The sequence below is a fragment of the Chenopodium album genome, chromosome 26 (genome assembly GCF_948465745.1).
Source record: "Chenopodium album chromosome 26, dcCheAlbu1.1, whole genome shotgun sequence".
NCBI classification, from domain to species: Eukaryota; Viridiplantae; Streptophyta; class Magnoliopsida; order Caryophyllales; family Amaranthaceae; genus Chenopodium; species Chenopodium album.
In genome coordinates, this window is record NC_137859.1 from 24,610,745 (window position 1) to 24,631,257 (window position 20,513).

The 20,513-nt window shown below is 37.2% G+C and overlaps 1 non-coding gene across 1 annotated transcript; it reads right to left on the minus strand.

The window, feature by feature from the left end:
- Positions 1 to 8,103: 8,103 nt before the first annotated feature.
- Positions 8,104 to 8,209, minus strand: LOC145618722 (small nucleolar RNA R71). The gene has a single exon (XR_014107984.1). It is a non-coding gene; the product is annotated as a small nucleolar RNA R71 (small nucleolar RNA).
- Positions 8,210 to 20,513: the final 12,304 nt, after the last annotated feature.

A 20,513-nucleotide genomic window follows, 5' to 3' on the forward strand; every position in this document is an offset into this window, starting at 1 on the left:
GATTACCAACATGCTTATAAAGCATTAATAATAATATTTCAATGGTTCAATAAATCCAATATAATTCAAACTCCTTTTTAATAATTCCACATACTTTCAAAATCAAAACCTCTTAAATAAATAATTGAGAATAAAATCTCATATTAATTAATTTCAAAATCAATAACTCTTCCTTGAGAAACCTTTTATTTAATTCAATAAACTTTTCAAATCAATTCCTTTAAACATGATAAGTAATTCGACCAAACCATTCAAAACATGATTTAAAAATCAATCATTCAAAATACTTTTATCAATACCTCCAAACATAATTTATTTCAAAATCATAATTCAAATAAATTTAATTCAATTACCAATCAAATCATATACAACATGTAATTCAAACCAATCACTTTCAAAGGTATCTAGCCGCCTAACGTACCTTGATCCTTGCTTAGCAAACACACCAAAAGAACCTCATAGCAAAACACACCAAAAGAACCTCAAGAATCTTGATCAAACACACCCTAAAAATAAATATAACCTTTATCAATATAAGGTTAACAAATAATTAAAAACCCCCAACTATATGTACATGAACCTTTTAATTAATTTCTCATAAACATTATTAAAATATGATTTTATATAATTAAAACTACTCATAATAATTTTTATAAATCCCCTATAATAATAATAATAATACTTGAATAAGAGAAGAGAAGAGAAGAAGAAAAGATAAGAAACCAAGGAAAAGAGAAGAATTGGATTTGCGTAGGAAATAATAGGCAGAACTTGCAGAGGCTATAACTCCTTCAATATAACTCCAAATTGGGTGATTCTTGAGCCTAACCTCAAGGATTTTTGAGAAGAACAATCTTCTGAGAAACATCAATACCCCAAAAACTGACCAACAGTATCCCAAAATTGGCTTCAAAGATAAACGGGATGATTTGTGTAAAATTGAGGAGAAGAAAAGAAGAGAATTGGTGTGAAGAATGTGAGAGGTATGAAGGGGTATTTATAGGCTAGTATGAGCATGAATTATGGTAGGAAAATGTAGGATGAATTATGGTAATTAGGGTTTAAGAGATTACTTGGAGAAGTGAATAAAGAATTAAGGAAAGTTTGGATATTAAAGTGATTATGTATACTTGAATATGAAAGGTATGTATGTCATGAAAAATAATAAGGATTAGAATTACTTGGGGAATAATCAAGAGGAACAAAAGGCAAGAGAATATGATGATTGGATACTAAAACGATGGAGAATTAGAATTAAGGAAATTAAGAGATTCCCTTACTAGTATTTAGGAAGATTTTGCTCGGTTTAAGAAATAAAAATAATTGTGTAAATAATATAAAATAATTAAATAAATAAATTATTGATTAAATACCAATTATTCACCAATAATTAACTAAGAAAATCAGATTTTCTATACATAGAAAATCCAAATTTTCTAGCTGAATAAATGGGAATTTTCGGCCATTTAATATAATAAATAAAATATAATTTTGCTTTAATTAAAATATCCGAAATATGTAAATAATCCTGTTTTTAAGATAAGATAAATGGATAATAAATCTTATCCAAAATAATGATTAGTTTTCAAAATGCTTTTGGCGCCAAAATTCAATTATTATTTTGGCTCCAAATAATAAATTTACTAAAATACACTTTTTATAAAATACTTCTTAACTAATTGATTAGAAAATACGTATGAAAATACGGGGTATTATAGGTTAGGTGACAAATGCCTTTACTTCTTCCAAGAAATCAGGAAAAACACCAGGTTTGAATGGGGAGACGAAGCTGAGATGGCCTTTCAAAAGTTAAAAGAACACTTGCACTCTTTACCAAGGCTGGTTAGTCCTTTGCCTAGGGAGACGCTGTACTTGTACCTAACCGTCTTAGATCATGCTCTCAGTGCCGTTCTCCTTGCTGAGCGAGATGGCATTCAGCTCCCAATTTACTTCATTAGCTATGTACTCAAAAACGCTAAACTTCAGTAACCCATGGTTGAAAAATTTGGCCTTGCTATGTATATGACATTCAAAAATTTGATGCCTTACTTTCTAGCTCATCCGGTGGTGATTTACACCGACCAACCACTCAAGCGGCCAATGTCCATCTTGGAGTCATCCAGCAGAATGTTGAAATGGGCTATTGAAATGCAGAGTCTTGAAATCACTTTCGAACCAAGAAAGGCAGTGAAAAGTCAGGCGTTTGCCGACTTCATTGTTGAAATGACCCGTCCGGTGGCTCCGGATTGTAACACCCCCAAATCTCCCTCTACGGAAATACTAGTATAATACGTATAATTATACCGTAGAGATAGACTTGGGCGTGTTACCGCCGCGTGATTACGCAAGGCTACTCATCTTACTAAAAATAACAATACTTTGCAGTGGAAACTTCAATACTCTTCTTTATTAATAATAACCATAAATAGTAACCAAATTCATGAGTACTTAAAATAGATACAAGACCAAATTCCTAATTTAGTGAAAACCAATCCCGGGACTCCAATGCATCATTTATTGACTCCAACCTGAAAATAAGCAACACTGCTTACCATTACGGTAAACAGGGCGAACCAAAACAAATAAGAAGTACGGGTTAGCAAAATATACTAAGTACGATAAGTGCAAGATAATTAAACTCTATTTATTCGCAAACATGCTTTAAAAACCAATTCCAATAAATAATCCAATAATTCAAAAACTCATGATTCAAAACCAATTCCAATGATTCAACATTCAAAATAATTAATAAACCAATTCCTTTAAAAATCCAATTCCTTTTTGAACCAATATCTTTAAGTTCAATTCCTCACCCAAGTGTGCACACCCCCCAAGCTAGTCTCCTTATATTACAAGGCTATTCTTGAGGAAAGACTAGGTCATACAAAGTCCATAGTCTTATCAATAAACTAAATCCGCATAGTGGGATTACCAACATGCTTATAAAGCATTAATAATAATATTTCAATGGTTCAATAAATCCAATATAATTCAAACTCCTTTTTAATAATTCCACATACTTTCAAAATCAAAACCTCTTAAATCATGTGACACGATAGATGAATGAACTTAAGTCATGGAGCTAAGCATCATATATGGTGTAAAGAAATGATCTTGAACGTCACTTAGATCTAGAAGCTAAGCACGTATATAGACGAAGTGATTATTGCATAATGAACGTTTCTTAAGTCAAGGAGCTAAGCACGATATAATTTGTATGATTAAAAATCACTAATATATAAATATTGCTCAGCATATTATGCGATGCATGAAACAATGAATATTGCTCAGGTCAGGAAGCTAAGCAAGTATACAATGTTTTTTCTAATGAATGTTGTCTTGAAAGATGATGACATGCACAGTGTTGACACAAGATTTCATGATAAAGGGTTCTTAAAGGGAAGGATGATATGGCTATGTATGTGTGAGTGAAGTGTGTGAAAGTGATACTAAGGTTGGCTGCAAAGGTTGTGGTGATGGAAATAGATGTGAGAAGATTCAAAGATGATGACTTTCTTTAGGCTGGGTAAGCTAAGTGATGTGGGTTCAAGCCCCCAAGTCTAGCTCTAAATGGGTAGGGATAAGCATTGGATTTTCTTTGACTTAATCATGCATAGATATGAATATGAATGTGGTCGCACCTCAATGCGAGGTTGCCTACGTATCCGTTATGAATCAGGCCGAACGTAGCTCTAACCGAACTTTGCACAAGTGTATATACACCTCAAAGAGGTCTTTCAAGGGTTGTAATGTGGTTAAGTTGATGGTTTAAGGAAGAAAGGGATAAAAGGCTCAAGACCTGAGAGAAACCCCCCCGAGATGTGTAATCGTGTATTTGAAAACTTTGAATTTGCAAGTTTTATTTTTCACATATTTTTTGCTTTGAAATTCTTTTCTTTCTCTTTCTTTTTGTTCATTCTTTTCAATCAATGTAGGCAATCTCAGATCATGCTGTTCATCACTCACTTAGCATTCATGTTTCTCAGGCACGGTACCAAGCACTCGATGAGAGACGCAATTTGAGACGTGTTCATATCGAAGACATTGGAACACTTGCCTCTAGACATTGTTTTTTATTATTATTTACTTTTTTTTTTATTATTTATTTTATTTTTTATTATTTGAACTTGCTTTCTTAGTGTTAAACAAATTGTACATCTTTCCATCCCTGGGTTAAGTGAATGTGGGTTGAATAAATAAGGTCAATCGTTAGACGAGGCTCAAAGTGGTTGACGAAGAAATGGAATGAGTGTTTGAAAATGTTTTAAAAGAATGAATGGGTTGCAAAGGTGCCTCAAATCATGGGTGTACCTTGTGTTTAGTTCGGCAATTTTTTTTAAAAATGAAAATTGCTATGATCGAGATATAAAGAAATAATGCTCATTTTATTGATGGAAATGGTGAATAAGATAACAAAAATATCAAATTATAGAAAAAGAGAATCTAAACACTAAACTTATGATGGGAAATCTATGCTAGACTTAAAAGGGGGGAAAGGGAAAAAATCATGAAATCTTGCACGAGGAGCTCGTCGCGCGCCTTGTCTTCATTGCTGCTTGTCACTTTTTACCACCTGGAGGGACTGGAAGTTTGTTGGCATCAACAAGATCCTGAATAGCATCCTTCAAATTCCAGTATTGTTCGGTAGAGTGACCCCTTCCTTGATGGAACTTGCAATGGGCGTTGGGGTTCCATTTGGCGCTCCTTTCTTCAGGTTTGGGCTTTGGAAATGGCCCAATAGGTGTGATCAAGCCTTGTCCGTAAAGGCGATCAAAGGCCGCATCATAAGTCATTCCTAAAGGAGTGTAGGTTCTCCTTTTCTTGGGCAATGGAGCATCAAGAGCTAATACTTCATTGAGATCAACTTGGCTTATATTGTTGGTAGTATTTTCCTACTTAGAAGACGAAGAAGAAGGAAGGTCGTTCTTCTTGTATTTCCAAGTGTTGTTATTGTTACTACCAGCAGTCTTTATTAGCTCGTCCTCGATATTGATGCCAATGTCATATACAACTTCAAAAGTATTCAATGGAAGAAATTTGAGATGTTGCTTGTACTTGTGAGTCAGACTTTGGATGAAGAGGCGAATCATCTCTTTTTCTTTGGGAGGATCTACCAAGAGTGCCGCTGTTTCCCTCCACCTATTCAGGTAAGCAGTGAAGCCTTCATTCTCTTTCAGTTTGAGAATTGAGAGTTCACGTTCAGAAGTTTTACTTTGAATGTTACACTTGTAACGGTTCATAAAACTGTCGGTGACATCTTGCCAAGTCGCAGTACACTTGGCATCTAGGGAATAAAACCATTGTTGGCAAGCATGTTCTAAGGAGAGAGGGAACACCGTAGGGAAGAGTGTTACGTCCAATCCCTTAAGAGCCATGGTTGCAGAAAAAGCCTTTAAATGAAACATAGGGTTATCAGTAGGCTTGAATTTGGGAATGTCAGTGGTGGGTAATTTCTCAAGAAGCCTATCCCTTATGTTAAGAGAACTTGGGAATGTCAGGAAGCCTGGTTCATATTCTTCATATCTTCCTTGGTGGCCATTGGTTGAAAGTAAATGGGAGATGGATTCTGTGGGGATGCTTATGGTTGTTTTCTTGTACGCCTCTATGGTATAAGAGGTTGGTGAGGTAGTGACTCAAACCGTAACAGTCTACCCCTGCTTCTTGACCAAGTGCTGTGAAATGAAATAAAATCACTTAATTGTTTGACTCATTGCTCAAGATAGGAAAGGAAGGAAAAAGACATTTGAAAACAGGTGAGAAAACTCCATTCATTTTTTATGGCGAAAATGGGGGTGCATGAACCTAGTATACGATCATAAACGATATGGTGCACGACTCAAGTCGGATCATAAAGAAAGTGTGTGGACTGTACTTGACTCGTGAGTGACTAAGTGATGTTATAAGACTCGTCGTATGATCTGATGAGTGACATTTATGGCACTCATTTGGTTCCTTTTTTGATGATTTCTATTTCATTTTATCTCTCTTTTCTTTAGTTTTCCTTAGTTTTATTCTTGTTTTCTTCATTTTATGATTTTTGTAGTTAGTTTCTCTATTTCATGTTTTTTCTAGTTTACTTGCTATTTTTCCCTTTTAATTGCTTTTTATCCTTTGATTGTAGGTTGTGATTGATTGTCTAAGGATTCCCGAGCTTCCTTTCCATAGTTTTCCATTGATTTTCACGCCTAAAGCTTGTGCAAGAAGTTTCAAGTCAAAGGGAGGTTCAAGGAGCATGTTTCAAGGTCTTGTTTATGCCTTCCTCATGGCTTCTATCCTTCAAGAAATTCAAGGAAGTTCCTGCCTACCTTGTCCTCCATCATCATCATCTAGGATGTGTGCACCTCGTGAGCTAGGGCAAAGAAGAAAGAAGGAAGCAGCAGCATTGTGCGGGCGCACTAAAGGAGTGTGCGGCCGCACATTTGTCGTGTGCGGCCGCACATTAGGTGCGTGCGGGCGCACCTGTCTGGGTGTGCTCCCGTGCGCACCATTCTCTCTCCTTCGAGCGCCCGCACCGACGTGGGTCTATTTTTGGACGTTTTTCACAACTTCCTCTTGGGATTGTTAGTTATTTCTTTCCATTTATAGAGAGAAGATTAGATCTTCATGGAGAGAATTAGATTAGATTAGATTTTAGAGAGAGAAAACATTAGTTCTTAGCATTTTTAGAGAGAGAAAGTGTGGGTTTGATGATTGATGATTGAAGATTGCTTCATTTGATTTGATTCCTATCATGTTTGTAAGAATTCTTTACTCCTTAACGCAATTCAATGTTTGATTTCATTAGTATTGTTGTTTGATTTGGTTAATTGATAGTTTGATTATTTTGATTGAATTTGTTGGTTTCAATTTGATTTCAATTGATGAATTTGGGAATGATGATTAGTTTAGCTTTGATTTTGATGTTCTTTATGGATTGTGCGTAGTTTATTTGCTAGGGTAGTGGTGAAGCATGTATTGATGATGAATTGAGATTAATTTGGGAGAAATTGATTGAGTTGATAATGTGATTAAATTGGTTGATTGATTTTGTGCATGTGTGTGCTTGATTAGGCTTGATCACCCTTGTTATTCACACTAGATTGCATTGTGAGTTCACATTGATACGGACCATTGATTTGTGGCTTACATTTACTCGATTGAGATATCTTGTGATGTTTCCTAGCTAGTGTTTGATGTAGTTGACGCTAATTAGACCTCTAGGAGAATAGCTTGATGTACTCTCTTGGTTGCAATTTCGGTTTTCCCTCACATTGCTTGACTTGATTGGTTAACTCCCCAAGTTGATTGAACTTCATCGTTGATGCATGTGGATCCATTCCCCTAGTGCCTTAGAATTCAATTAGAACTAGCCTTTTGCATTGCCTAGCTTAGCTCTAGTTTCTACCATAAACCCCTACTAGATTTCGGAGTAGCTTAACTTAGGCATCGTGCATTCGACCTCCATTCCTTTAGGTTCGACCTTGAGTTACCACTACACTTTATAAGGGTTAGTTGAGTTACAAATTTTGTTTGATTGGGTGGGGTGGTAGCCCAATGACCTACCGTTCTCCTTCCCATCAAAATGGCGCCGTTGCCGGGGAATGGTGCTTTGAGTGCATGTTGTTGTTGAGTCTATTCCACTTTATTTGTAAAATACAAAAAGATTTTACACTTTAGGCTACATTTGTAGCCGTGCTACTAATATTTTCTTTGAGTTTTGTGTGCTTAGATCCCTAGCCATGGGAAGTAAATCAAGAGTTACCTTGAAGGAACTTGGAGTGCCCGGTGCATATAGGTATGAGAGCGGCATAGCTCCACCTACAACACCGGCAAACGATTTTGAAATTAGGCCAGCAATAATCACCCTAATTGAGAGGAGACAATATAGTGGGGCAAAGAACGAGAGCCCATTGAACCATCTTAAGGAGTTTGAAAAATATTGCAACACTATCAATGTCAATGGAGTTTCTCAAGAGTTTATCCGCCTTAAGTTGTTCCCTTTCTCTCTCATAGGAAGATCTTTGGAATGGCTAGACAAAGAAGTGAAGCTCAATTCCTTGAAGACATGGGATGATGTCACAAAAGCTTTCTTGTCCCGTTTCTACCCACCAAAGAAAACGGCGGAGGCTAGAGCCTTAATCCAAAGTTTCAAGCAATTGCCTAGAGAGAATCTCTATGAAGCATGGGAGAGGTACAAGGACTACCAAAGGGAATGTCCTCACCATGGAATTCCAACATATCAAGTGATCCAAATCTTCTATAGTGGTTTAAGCTTTCAAGGTAGATCGAGCCTAGATGCCGGAGCCGGAGGGCCAATCATGAACAAGACGGAAGAAGAGGTTGTGGATGTAATAGATGATGTGGTAAGGAATTACATGGATTGGCATGATGTAGAGAGGGAATCGGCAAGCACAAGTTGCTCAACCGATCAATCTTATGTCATCAACGAATTGTCCACAATGGTCTCAGAGTTAGGAAAGGAGGTGAATTCTCTCAAGAACAAGCTCGAGAGTCCTTCACAAGCTTCTAGTCTTCCCTCCCAATTTAAGGGGAGAGGTACATCTTCCTACTCTAACCCTCTTTTTGCTTCTTGTTGCATGATTAGAGAATGCTTGGTTTGTGATATGTGTGGAAAGAATGATCATGATGCTTCTAATTGCTTCAATGTTACTTGTGATAGATATGATGGATATGAGAATGTGCATGTGAATTGTGATGATAATAATGATTTTGCACCTAGATTTAATGCTCAAAAGATTGTTGGGAATAGGAATTATCACAATAATGGGAGCTATGATAATTACAACCAAAAGAGTGGTAATGGTAACCGTGTGATCCAAGAATTTTGTGGTAACCATAACAACTTTTGTTGTAATGATCAAAGCTATGGCCAAGAATATGGGGATCATAACCAAGGTTATGGTAACCATAATCAAAATTTCGGCCAAAATCATGGTAAGGGTAATTGGAGTAATCAAGGTAGGGGAAATTTTCAAAATGATGTTCAAAGAGATACCCACCCCAAATTACTCCAAAGACTCAAAGCCAAGGTGATGATTTCTTTACTCAACAATCCCAATTGAATAGGCTAGAAAATTTCATGATGGATCAATCTAAGATGTTGAATGAATTCACATTGTCTTGTAATAAAATGTTTGAGGTCCTATTTACTCATGGAAAGATGCTTGAGAACCAAATTGTTCAACTAGCCAACCCTTTGAAAGATTGTGCTAGTCCATCTCCTTTACCCTCACAAGAAGTTGATTCTAGGGAACCTATGTGTGCTATGACCACTAGGAGTGGTAAGGTTCTTAAAGAGAGTGCTCCTATGAAGAGTAAGGAGAGTGAAAAGGAGAATGATTCGAGTGAAGAGAATAAGAATGAAGAGCCTAGCAAGATGAGTGATGGTGAAGGAGTAGAGAATGAAGAGAGTGTTGATTTTGAAAATCCTAATCCTCTTTCCCATCTTGATGAGTCTCAAGTGTATGTTTGTGACCCTTCAATCTACGAGTATATAGACTCTTTTGAGGTAATGTCCCACATATTTTTCGAGAGTCGTATGAGGACTTATAGATTATTGGATGATTTCATCGAGAACGCTTCTTGGGACTTAGATGAGTTTGAGATGAATCTACCTCCATTCATGCACGATTTTGGGACCTTGGGTTTTGAGATAGTTGAAGGAAAAGTTGTCTATTGTGGTGAAAAGGAGGATAAGGTTGATTCCCTTGGAGTTTTTGAGCTGGAGGGAGGTGTAGATCGTGAGTGCCCCTTGTTTGAGGACTCTATGATTGATTTTCATGCCCTCATTGGCGATGTGAGGCCTTGTGGTGAGGGAGTAGCTACCCCTCTTCCCGTTCCTCATACCCCTTTTTCTCTAAGGTTTGACCACATCCTTCCTTACCCTATTTCTCTCCCTTCCTATCTCAAATAGCCTATTGGGGAGCCGCCCTCTATGGATGATTTTCATGTCCCTCCTTCCATCATTGTTGAGGATAAGAGGAATTTTGCCAACAAAAAAATTTGTGATGAGGATTTGCCTTTTTCCTTTTCTTTCCATTCTTCTTTTCCTTATTCTACTTCTTACTTTCTTGAGTTTCCTTTCGATCCTTCTTCTTCTTTCTTTTGGCATCTCCCACTTCACTTACGTGCAATGATTTTGTTTCACGTCCTTATTCCGTCATTTGCCTATTTACACCCCCATGAAATGTGTAGTAGTGCATTTGACAAGCTCTTGCGTGCGTTGAATTATTATTTCCTAGAGCGGTCTCGCTTGGACGTTAAACAAGCCTTTGCGGGAAGTAACCCGTGTTTTATTGCTTTCATTTTCTTTTTTTTTTAGATTAGATTTTCTCTCATGGACGTGTTTGTGTTCCTTGCTAGGTACACAACTTGATATACTCTTGCGCATTGGTGATGATCAAGAATCAAGGAAATGTGCCTCAACTTACCTATCATGTGGAATTCAAGCCTTATTTGTAGAGATTGTGGCTACTATGAGGTTATTTCGGGTTTTTTGTGTGATTTTGCATTTATCCCATATCCGGTAATATCCTTCTTTTCTCTCTCTCTCTTACTTATTGTGACTTGAAGATCATGTGTTGGTAATGTTGGATTAGTTTTTCCTAGTTTTCCCCTCCTTGGTTTCATCGTTTATGATTTGAGAGCTTGGTTTCATTCAAGCTTGGGGGAGGGTATTCTATCATGTTTGGTGGGATGTTGATTCATATATGTCATGCACTTGAGTATATGCATTTCCATGTTTTTCATGCTTTTGGAAAATCCAAAAATATTTTTGTTTACTTCAATGCAAGTTTAGCAAAATGTGTTTTGTTTGTACTTATTTTGGACATTATATCTTTTGGATTTGTTTACTCTTGAATGCCTTTCTTCCTAAGTGGTTAATGTGTGCACGGTTTGAGAGTGTCATTGGTTGACTCTAGGATATTACATGCTAAGGTAGCCGGGTTAAGAACTTTTAGGGCGCCATGAAGCCCTAGTTCACGGGTATGTGGTAAGATGGTGTTGCTCTCTATAGTGGATTTGGCACCCTTAGTTGGTATTTGCTTAGTTATAATCCCGTGTGAGGTAACATTGTTCTAGCCTTCATCACTTTGTTGTGTGGCACATTTGGATCCTTAGCTATGCATGTCTTGATCCTTGTTTTGACTTATAGCTCCCAAGATCGTGACCGAAGAACTCTAGGGGAGGAAAAGGGCACTTCTTTCTCATTTTTCTTTATCTCCTTTTTATTTTGTTACAAATTTGATTTTCTATTTTGCATAAACCTACTTGCTAACCAATTTGAGCCTTATGTTTCCCGCTCTTGTTTAAACCGCATTACAAACCTAGTGGCCTATGTTAACCAACCCTTATAGTTAGTGAAGCATTGGCATGAGAGGTTTGAGTTTTGAGTTGTTGATCATAAACAAGAAGCACTTTGAGATTTGGTTAGAGTTGAGCTTGTAAAGAAATATGCAAATTTATGAAAATCAAGTGAAGTTTCAAGAAAAAGCCGTCCAAATTTTTGAAAAAGGCAAGGACAATGAATAAAGTTAAAAACAAAAAAAACAAAAAAAAAAAAAAACAAAAAAACAAAAACAACAAAAATATTTTTAGTTGGTTTCATTTTCTTCCTTAGTTTAAGCATTGAGGACCATGCTTTGTTCAAGCTTGGGGGAAATATTGTGTGTTTGTGTTGAATAAGCTTGGGGGAATGGCATTAGTGGTATTTTTGCTTGATATTTAGTGAATTCTTGAGTTATTTTTGAGTGTCGGCCGCACTTTTTGCTTCACTTAGGAAATTTCACCAAATTTTAAAATTTTTACCCCGCATTAACCCTTAGCCTTACGTTACATCCAATAAAAAGACCCTTAGACTCTAGTGGGTTAGGTCAAAAGAACGGTGGAGGGAGATAGACTTCAAACCTATGGAAAGAGTATGCATAGTTGAGACGTCGGGATTACCTCCACAAAGTTTTTCATTTATTTATCTTTTTCCGGTTTCTTTGCGGAATCTTGAGAAGCTAGCTTAAGGGTTGATTTGAAGCTAGTGGAGAGAACGTGGCCCGTTTGGTTGGGGCTAGGGTGGATTGAGTCCTAAGTAGTTCTCTATGCTTAGCATGTGTTATGTTTCAATCAACCATTGACATCTTGGAACGTGCATACATTTGTCCATTTAGAAATGTTTGCATTCATTAGTACTTGTCCTTATCTCTTATCCATATATGAGCTTGTGTTTTGCTTTTTCTTTTCGTGTTTCTTTTTCTTTACCTTTGGTTTTTGTTGCCTTGCCTTGGTTTTTGTCAAGAGTTGTGGGTTAAGCTCTTGGGAAACCCTCACGAGACCTCACTCGTCCTCATAGGCGACTTTGGGGTTTTAAGGGCTTGTTGTAGCTAAAAACAACCGTGATTCCTACGACAGTGAGTTAGTGTACATTCTTTCTCCTTGTTTCTATTTTGTTTCTTTTGGTTTCAATAATTCCATCTTGTTCTCTTTTGCCTTAGCTTTGCTCGAGGACGAGCAAAGGTTTAGCTTGGGGGAATTTGATAAGTGACATTTATGTCACTCCTAGGGGTAGTGTTTAAGTTATTTTCGTGGTTATTTTCCCTTATTTTACCTTTTATTCTCTTGTTTTCTCTTAAATAAAGTTTCTAGTTTATTTTGGTAATTTTGGTGTGTTTTAGTTTATTTTCTTTATTTTATTAGTTTTAGTCTTTTTTCCTATTTTTATTTTATTTTATTTGCTTGCGTAGTTTTAATTATTTTTAGTTTACTTTTATGTCTCTTATTTTTTTTTTATTTTATTTTATTTATTTCTATTTTATTTATTTTATTTTATTTGTCTTGGTTTTGTTTTATTTCGTCCTTTATTTATTTTTATTTTTTTATATTTTTTTTCTTTGTCCCAATCCTTTCTCGGTTTTGTGTGTAGGGGTTCGGGTTTTATGTCAAGTGAGTTCGGGTTCCAAGTTGAGCCAAACGCCAAACAAACCTGCTGCCCCTTATCCATCACCACACCCTTCTTTATCCTACACCACCCCAAGCTACAACATCTCACTCCCCTGCTCCCTCTCCTTCACTCACGCATCACAACAGCCCACCAAACTCACAAACCAACAACAATCAACACCAGCCCATCAGCCCCGCAACACCCTTGCTTCACTCCGCAACACCAACAGCAGCAACTAACACCACCACGGTTCACCAACAACCACGCATTACAATCTCCATCTCCATCTCCATCTCACAACAAAACCACCACGCAACTCCACCACACCAGCCATCACAACCACCAATTCGCACCTCCCCTACTTCACCCCGCAACACCACCGCAACCAACAACCAGCAGCCACCCCGTAACCATCAACAACACCAACAGCAGCCCTCACTCACTCAACAACAGCAACTGCAACAACAACAACAGCAGTCACGCAATCCCACGCACCACCTCCAACCAAGCCGCCAACAATAACCACCTCCAATCAACAACAACCACCCAAATCACCACCAAATTACTTACCTCATAGCCGCGCAACTCCAATCGCAACTACCCAGACCTCCGCGGCCGCGCAGCTCTGTCAGAAGGCGCACAAATTGGAGTCCAAAACAGATTGGAGGCAGTAGCATTTGCGCGACCTCTACGCGATGTCTTCGCGGGCGCGCAAATGTGGGTTCAATCACGAGCTTCTCACGTGTTTTTAATGAAAATCGAAGGGCCACGATTTGATGCTAGATGATTGTAGTTGATGAACGGTGGTGATTGAGCAACATAGGCCGTTGATGATGGAGTATTGATGGTGGTGATATGCGTGAATGGTGAAGATGAAGGTTCATAGCAGCCAAGATTGAAGAGGAAGGGGAAATCGGGTTTCTGATGTTTTGGGGGGATTTGTGGGTTTATTTTTATTTTTCTTTTTTATTTTTATTTTTATTTCTTTTCCTTTTCCTTTTCTTATTTTCTTTTCTCTTTTATTTTCTTTTTATTTCCTTTTCTTTCTTTATTTATTTTCTTCTTTTATTTTTCTATTTTTCCTAGTTTTTATGAAGTTAATATTAATACCCATTTTTGGGGTAATTAAAGGGAGAACATCTTAGCTATTATTCAATTCTCTAATTAGTTTTAGGAGAGCTTCTCTCTCTAGGTTTAGCTTAGGATTAGGGTAGTTTAGAGAGAGAAAGTGAGGGTTTCACCATTGTTGAACTTAGATTTTGAAGAAGAATTTGATCATCTTTTCTATTGATTTACATCTTCAATCAATGAGAATCTCTAACTCTCTCTCCTCTATTTTTATTGCTTTATTTTTATTATTATTTTAGTTGTTGGTATTGCTTGTTAATCATGTTGATTCTTGGTTATTTGTTAATTAATCTTGTTATTATCATGATTAGTGAGTAATTTCCCCATTAAGGGGATGGTTGTGGTGTAGTTGAATCTTGAGCATGTTCTAGGTTTAGAGTTGATTTATTTGTGATTAAAGTCTTTATATGATTGATATTCTTTAATCTTCTTGCAAGTGCACATTGTTGGTTGATTAAAGGTGAATCTTTGCTAACAAGGAACGGAAGTTGACTTAGTTAAGGTTCATTGTTATCGATTGTTATTTAATAGTACCTCCTAGTATATGATTCTAATGTGGAAACATAGAGGCTATGTTAGGAGAAGCCAATTGACCCCGGAAGGCGGCTAGATTGGACCCTTTATTTCGATATTTGAGCATGTTTAGTTCATAATTAATTCAATTTCTATGCCTTTGTTTATGTTCAAGTGAATGCTATACCTAAACCATTTCCCTTAATGTTTTATTTCTTGTTTTAGCATTTTTAGACTTTAGTTTATTTATCTCCTATTCCGGACTAGCTTAATTGTCGATAACATTTGGTGGTGTTTAACCGTTCTCTGTGGTTCGACCCCTATGCTTGCCTTATACTCGTATTAGGTTTGTTTAAGTTGTATAAATTGTATTTGATCTAGGGATAGACAAATTGACGACGCGTTTATTCCCTTGTCAATAAGCCTAAGGAGAAAGAGCGGAAGCAAGATGAGGTTTACAAACCTAGACTTCCTTACCCCCAAAAGCATAATAGGCATAAATTGGATGAGCAATTTGGGAAATTCATCGACATGCTTAAGCAACTTCATCTTACTCTTCCTTTTACCGATGTTGTAGAACAAATGCCAAACTATGCTAAGTTTCTTAAGGAAATTTTGAGCGGTAAGAGAGATTGCAATTTGGTGGGACCGGTGAATCTAGGGGAGTGCTTTAGTGCCTTTATTCAAAATGACCTACCCCAAAAGTTGAAGGATCCCGGAAATTTCTCCGTACCTTGCAAAATCAAAGGAAAATTGCTCCAAAATGCTCTTTGTGATCTTGGTGCTAGTGTTAGTATCATGCCTTATTCCGTTTTAAAGAAACTTAAGCTAGGTGAACTCCTTCCATCCAATATGACCCTTCAATTGGCCGATCGGTCTATTAAGTTTCCTAAGGGGAGAGTTGAGGATGTTCCTCTCAAGATAGGAGAGTTCACCATTCCCGTTGATTTCATTGTGCTTGAGATTGCGGAAGATGACCATATCCCTATCATCTTAGGAAGGCCTTTCTTAGCCACCTCGGGAGCCTTGATAGATGTTAAGAGAGGTCGTATTACCTTGAGAATTGGTAAGAATGAGGAAAGTTTTGATTTGAAACCAACACATGAGTCTTTGTCCCTTGTAAAAAGAATTATGTGTGTTAATTCCCCTCGCCCTATTGATGATGTATGCACTATTGATTCTTCACATATCGATTTTCTTGAGAATTATGATGATGTGCTTTTGAGTTGTGATTGTAAGAAGGTTAGTGAAGATAAAGTGATGATTCCCAAGCTTATGGACGACGAGGAAGTTGATATTCCTCATTGGTTTGAACTCCATCCTCAAGATGAAGGTGATGTTTCTATGAGTTTAGATGGTGAAGGACCATTTACAAAGAAAAACAAGGCAAAGAAAAGAGCACGAGCTTCTAAGAAAAAGAGAAAGCGAAAGAAGTTGAGGAAAGAAAAGCTTGCATTTGAAAGGTCTTTGTATGAAAGCTCATCAAGCAACAACGAGAAGTTGCTAGAAGTTGAAGAGGAATTTGCTCTTTCTACTACCTTGAAGAAGGTGGTGTTCTTTGACCCTCCATGATTTGGAGGAAGGGTCGAGCTTAGGACCTTAAGCAAGCGCTTTCCGGGAGGCAACCCGGAGATTCTAACTCTTCTTTTTGACTTTTGAGTTTTCTTGTTTTTGTTTCTTTTATTACCTTTTCTTTTCTTTCACTTTTCTACTTGTTTGGATTTTTAGGATGAATTTTTCGGGATTGGATTTCTTCGAGAATGCATGGTGAATGGAAGGTGTTTGCAGCACTTATCATGAATGTTTTCGATTCCGATCAAAATTTGAGGTAAAAAGGGTAAGAATTTTAGAGAGGTAAGATAGGAAATACATGTTTTGAAAGTTGGAGGAAATTGATACTTAGTGAATTTTTGTGGTGAGCATATGAATTTTCAAATTTGAGGGCTTTGAAAATGATTTTAGCTATTGCCTATGTTGCTCCTCATCACCATCATGATTCATGTGCGCACCAAAATAGGCAGTAAGTATCAAATTGATGAGAAAAAGGAAGAAGTGGGCACGCACAGGGGTGTGCGGCCGCACATGAGGATTGTGCGGGCGCACACCAGCTTTGTGCGGCCGCACATGGCTGGACGGGCTTATAATATTCTTCCTCCTCTTTCCTCTCTTCATTTCATCACTCCCCTTCATCTTCAACCTCACGACCCCCCCCCCTTTCAAACCCTCCTCTTGTGGACACCATTTCCTCCCTCATTCATCATCAAAAAATCCTTCAAATCCCCGTTTTGCTTAGTTTAGTTTCCTTTTATTTGTTGTTTTCTTTTCTTTGTTTTGAAGTTACTAAACATTTTCTTTGTTTATAGTTTCTTTTATTTTCCCTTTCTCACTTGGTTTCTTGAAGAAGTTTTTGGATGTGGAATGCAACGAGGTGGTTTCTACTTGCTTCGTTAATTTTTGCTAAGCTTGGAGCTGGTGAGATCTTTCTTATTTTTCTCTTTATTTTTCTTGGTTGCATAGAATAGGATTAGTTTAGGGGAAGTTGAATGGTTCGAGGATGGATTCTTGTTAACACATAATGTGTTTGGGATCGATGACGATGACGTCGATCGATCACTTGTTTGTCGATTGGGATTCTTATGTGTTTAACTTGCCTTCTAGTCCATTTCATATTATCTCTCCTATTTTCCTTTTCTATGTTCCATTACTTTGCTTTTTATTTTCTTTTATTTTCCCTTTCTTTTCATTTTTCTTTGTGGTATGATTTTGAGGCCTTATTTTTCACCTTTCTTTTGAATTGGACCTTGTACATTGGACTTTGTCTTTTGAATGATTTTCTTCCTAGGTGGTAAAGGTATGCACGGTTTGAGACTATGTTCGGTTCACTCTAGGATAGGTGTATGCTAGGGTAGTTGGTTTGAACTAGGGGGATCATGAAGCCGGATTCTACTTGTTTGTGGTACGTTGGTAATTGCTTCATATAGTTGATTTGACACCATTAGTGAGTTTTTGCCACATCCTTGTGAGGTTACTTGTTTTTCTAGCTTTCAACATTCTTTGAATGAGCGGCGTGGATCCTTGACTATGCAAACCTAATCTAATAAATCTTCATGTATGATTCTCAAACACGAGACCGAACTATCTAGGGAGGACAAAGGCACATTTTTCGGGGTGGTATTTTTCATTTTTGTTATATTTTGTTATTTTCTTTATTTTTGGGTTTATATTTGCCTTCTTGCAACCATTTGAGCCTTATACCTTCTTTTCAAGCCACATCTTTAGATCTTTGGCCTTTTGTTTCATTTTTCTTTCTTTTCTTCGTTTTTGTGAAGCAATTGATTATACTTGATGGAATTTGTGGTGGAAAAGTTGAAATGTTTGGTTCTTATGAAAGCATGATTGTGTTATGATTTCTTTGTGAATAATGGCAAATGAGTATGAGTAAAAGCCGTCCTACATTATAAAAGGCATGGACAAATAATAAGTGCAAAAGTTGAAAAAGCCGTCCAAAGTTACAAGAGGCGAGGACAAAGCACTATCAAAATAAAAAAGAAAGAAAAAAAAAGTGAAAAATGAAAAATTCAAAAATATTTTGATGTGAGTTTTCTCCCTTTTTGAGCATTGAGGACAATGCTCCATTTAAGCTTGGGGGGAAGCGTTCTCACGCTTTTTGTGTATATGTTTGTGGTTTACAGCTTTGAATAAGCTTGGGGGTGTTAGTTTGTTTTTGTTTGGTGACTACTTGGTTGTGATTCTAAGAATTGGCCATTCTTTGCTTCACTTTTAGGAAAACCACCAAATTTCAAATTTTTAGCCTACCTTCACCCTTATTGCCTTACGTTACAACCTTGGGGAAAGACCTTTCGACCAAGATAGTTGAGTCACTATTCGGGGGAGGGCATCATGGGTCATTGCCTAAGGAAAGGGGATGCATAGTCAAGATGTCGAGTAGCCTAAAAACATTCCTTTTTCCAGTTCCTTCCGGGAGTCATTGGGACACTCACTAAGGGGAGATTTGAGACTAGTGGGAAGAACGCGGTAAGATTGTTTAGGATGAAAGTGAATTGTGATAACTAGTTCCTATGACTAGCATACCCTATGTTTCAATCAACCTTGGATATCTTGAAACGTGCATACCTTAACTACTTGAGAAAGATTGTCATTCATTTGCATTATAATCTTTATGTTGGTTCATTTCGCAAAGGTTTGTTTTTATTTCATTTTCTTTCTTTTATTTTTATGGTTTGCCTCATTGATGTTTGGTGGAGAGTTATGGGTCAAACTCTTAGGATACCCTTACGAGACCTCACTCGTCCTCACAGGCGACTTTGGGGTTTAAAGGGCTTGTTGTAGCTAAAAACAACCGTGATTCCTACGACAGTGAGTTTTAGTGTATATTCTTATCTTGAGTCTTTCTTTTTCGTTTTCAATAAAATTTTCATCCTCATTCTTTCTTGCTTCGTTTTGCTCGAGGACGAGAAAAAGTTTAGCTTGGGGGAATTTGATGAGTGACATTTATGGCACTCATTTGGTTCCTTTTTGGATGATTTCTATTTCATTTTATCTCTCTTTTCTTTAGTTTTCCTTAGTTTTATTCTTGTTTTCTTCATTTTATGATTTTTGTAGGTAGTTTCTCTATTTCATGTTTTTTCTAGTTTACTTGCTATTTTTCCCTTTTACTTGCTTTTTATCATTTGATTGTAGGTTGTGATTGATTGTCCAAGGATTCCCGAGCTTCCTTTCCATAGTTTTCCATTGATTTTCACGCCTAAAGCTCGTGCAAGAAGTTTCAAGTCAAAGGGAGGTTCAAGGAGCATGCTTCAAGGTCTTGTTTATGCCTTCCTCATGGCTTCTATCCTTCAAGAAATTCAAGGAAGTTCCTGCCTACCTTGTCCTCCATCATCATCATCTAGGATGTGTGCACCTCGTGAGCTAGGGCAAAGAAGAAAGAAGGAAGCAGCAGCATTGTGCGGGCGCACTAAAGGAGTGTGCGGCCGCACATTTGTCGTGTGCGGCCGCACATCAGGTGCGTGCGGGCGCACCTGTCTGGGTGTGCTCCCGTGCGCACCATTCTCTCTCCTTCGAGCGCCCGCACCGACGTAGGTCTATTTTTGGACGTTTTTCCCAACTTCCTCTTGGGATTGTTAGTTATTTCTTTCCATTTATAGAGAGAAGATTAGATCTTCATGGAGAGTTAGATTAGATTAGATTTTAGAGAGAGAAAACATTAGTTCTTAGCATTTTTTGAGAGAGAAAGTTTGGGTTTGATGATTGAAGATTGCTTCATTTGATTTGATTCCTATCAAGTTTGTAAGAATTCTTTACTCCTTAATGCAATTCAATGTTTGATTTCATTAGTATTGTTGTTTGATTTGGTTAATTGATAGTTTGATTGATTTGATTGAATTTGTTGGTTTCAATTTGATTTCAATTGATGAATTTGGGAATGATGATTAGTTTAGCTTTGATTTTGATGTTCTTTATGGATTGTGAGTAGTTTATTTTCTAGGGTAGTGGTGAAGCATGTATTGATGATGAATTGAGATTAATTTGGGAGAAATTGATTGAGTTGATAATGTGATTAAATTGGTTGATTGATTTTGTGCATGTGTGTGCTTGATTAGGCTTGATCACCCTTGTTATTCACACTAGATTGCATTGTGAGTTCACATTGATACGGACCATTGATTTGTGGCTTACATTTACTCGATTGAGATATCTTGTGATGTTTCCTAGCTAGTGTTTGATGTAGTTGACGCTAATTAGACCTCTAGGAGAATAGCTTTATGTACTCTCTTGGTTGCAATTTCGGTTTTCCCTCACATTGCTTGACTTGATTGGTTAACTCCCCAAGTTGATTGAACTTCATCGTTGATGCATGTGGATCCATTCCCCTAGTGCCTTAGAATTCAATTAGAACTAGCCTTTTGCATTGCCTAGCTTA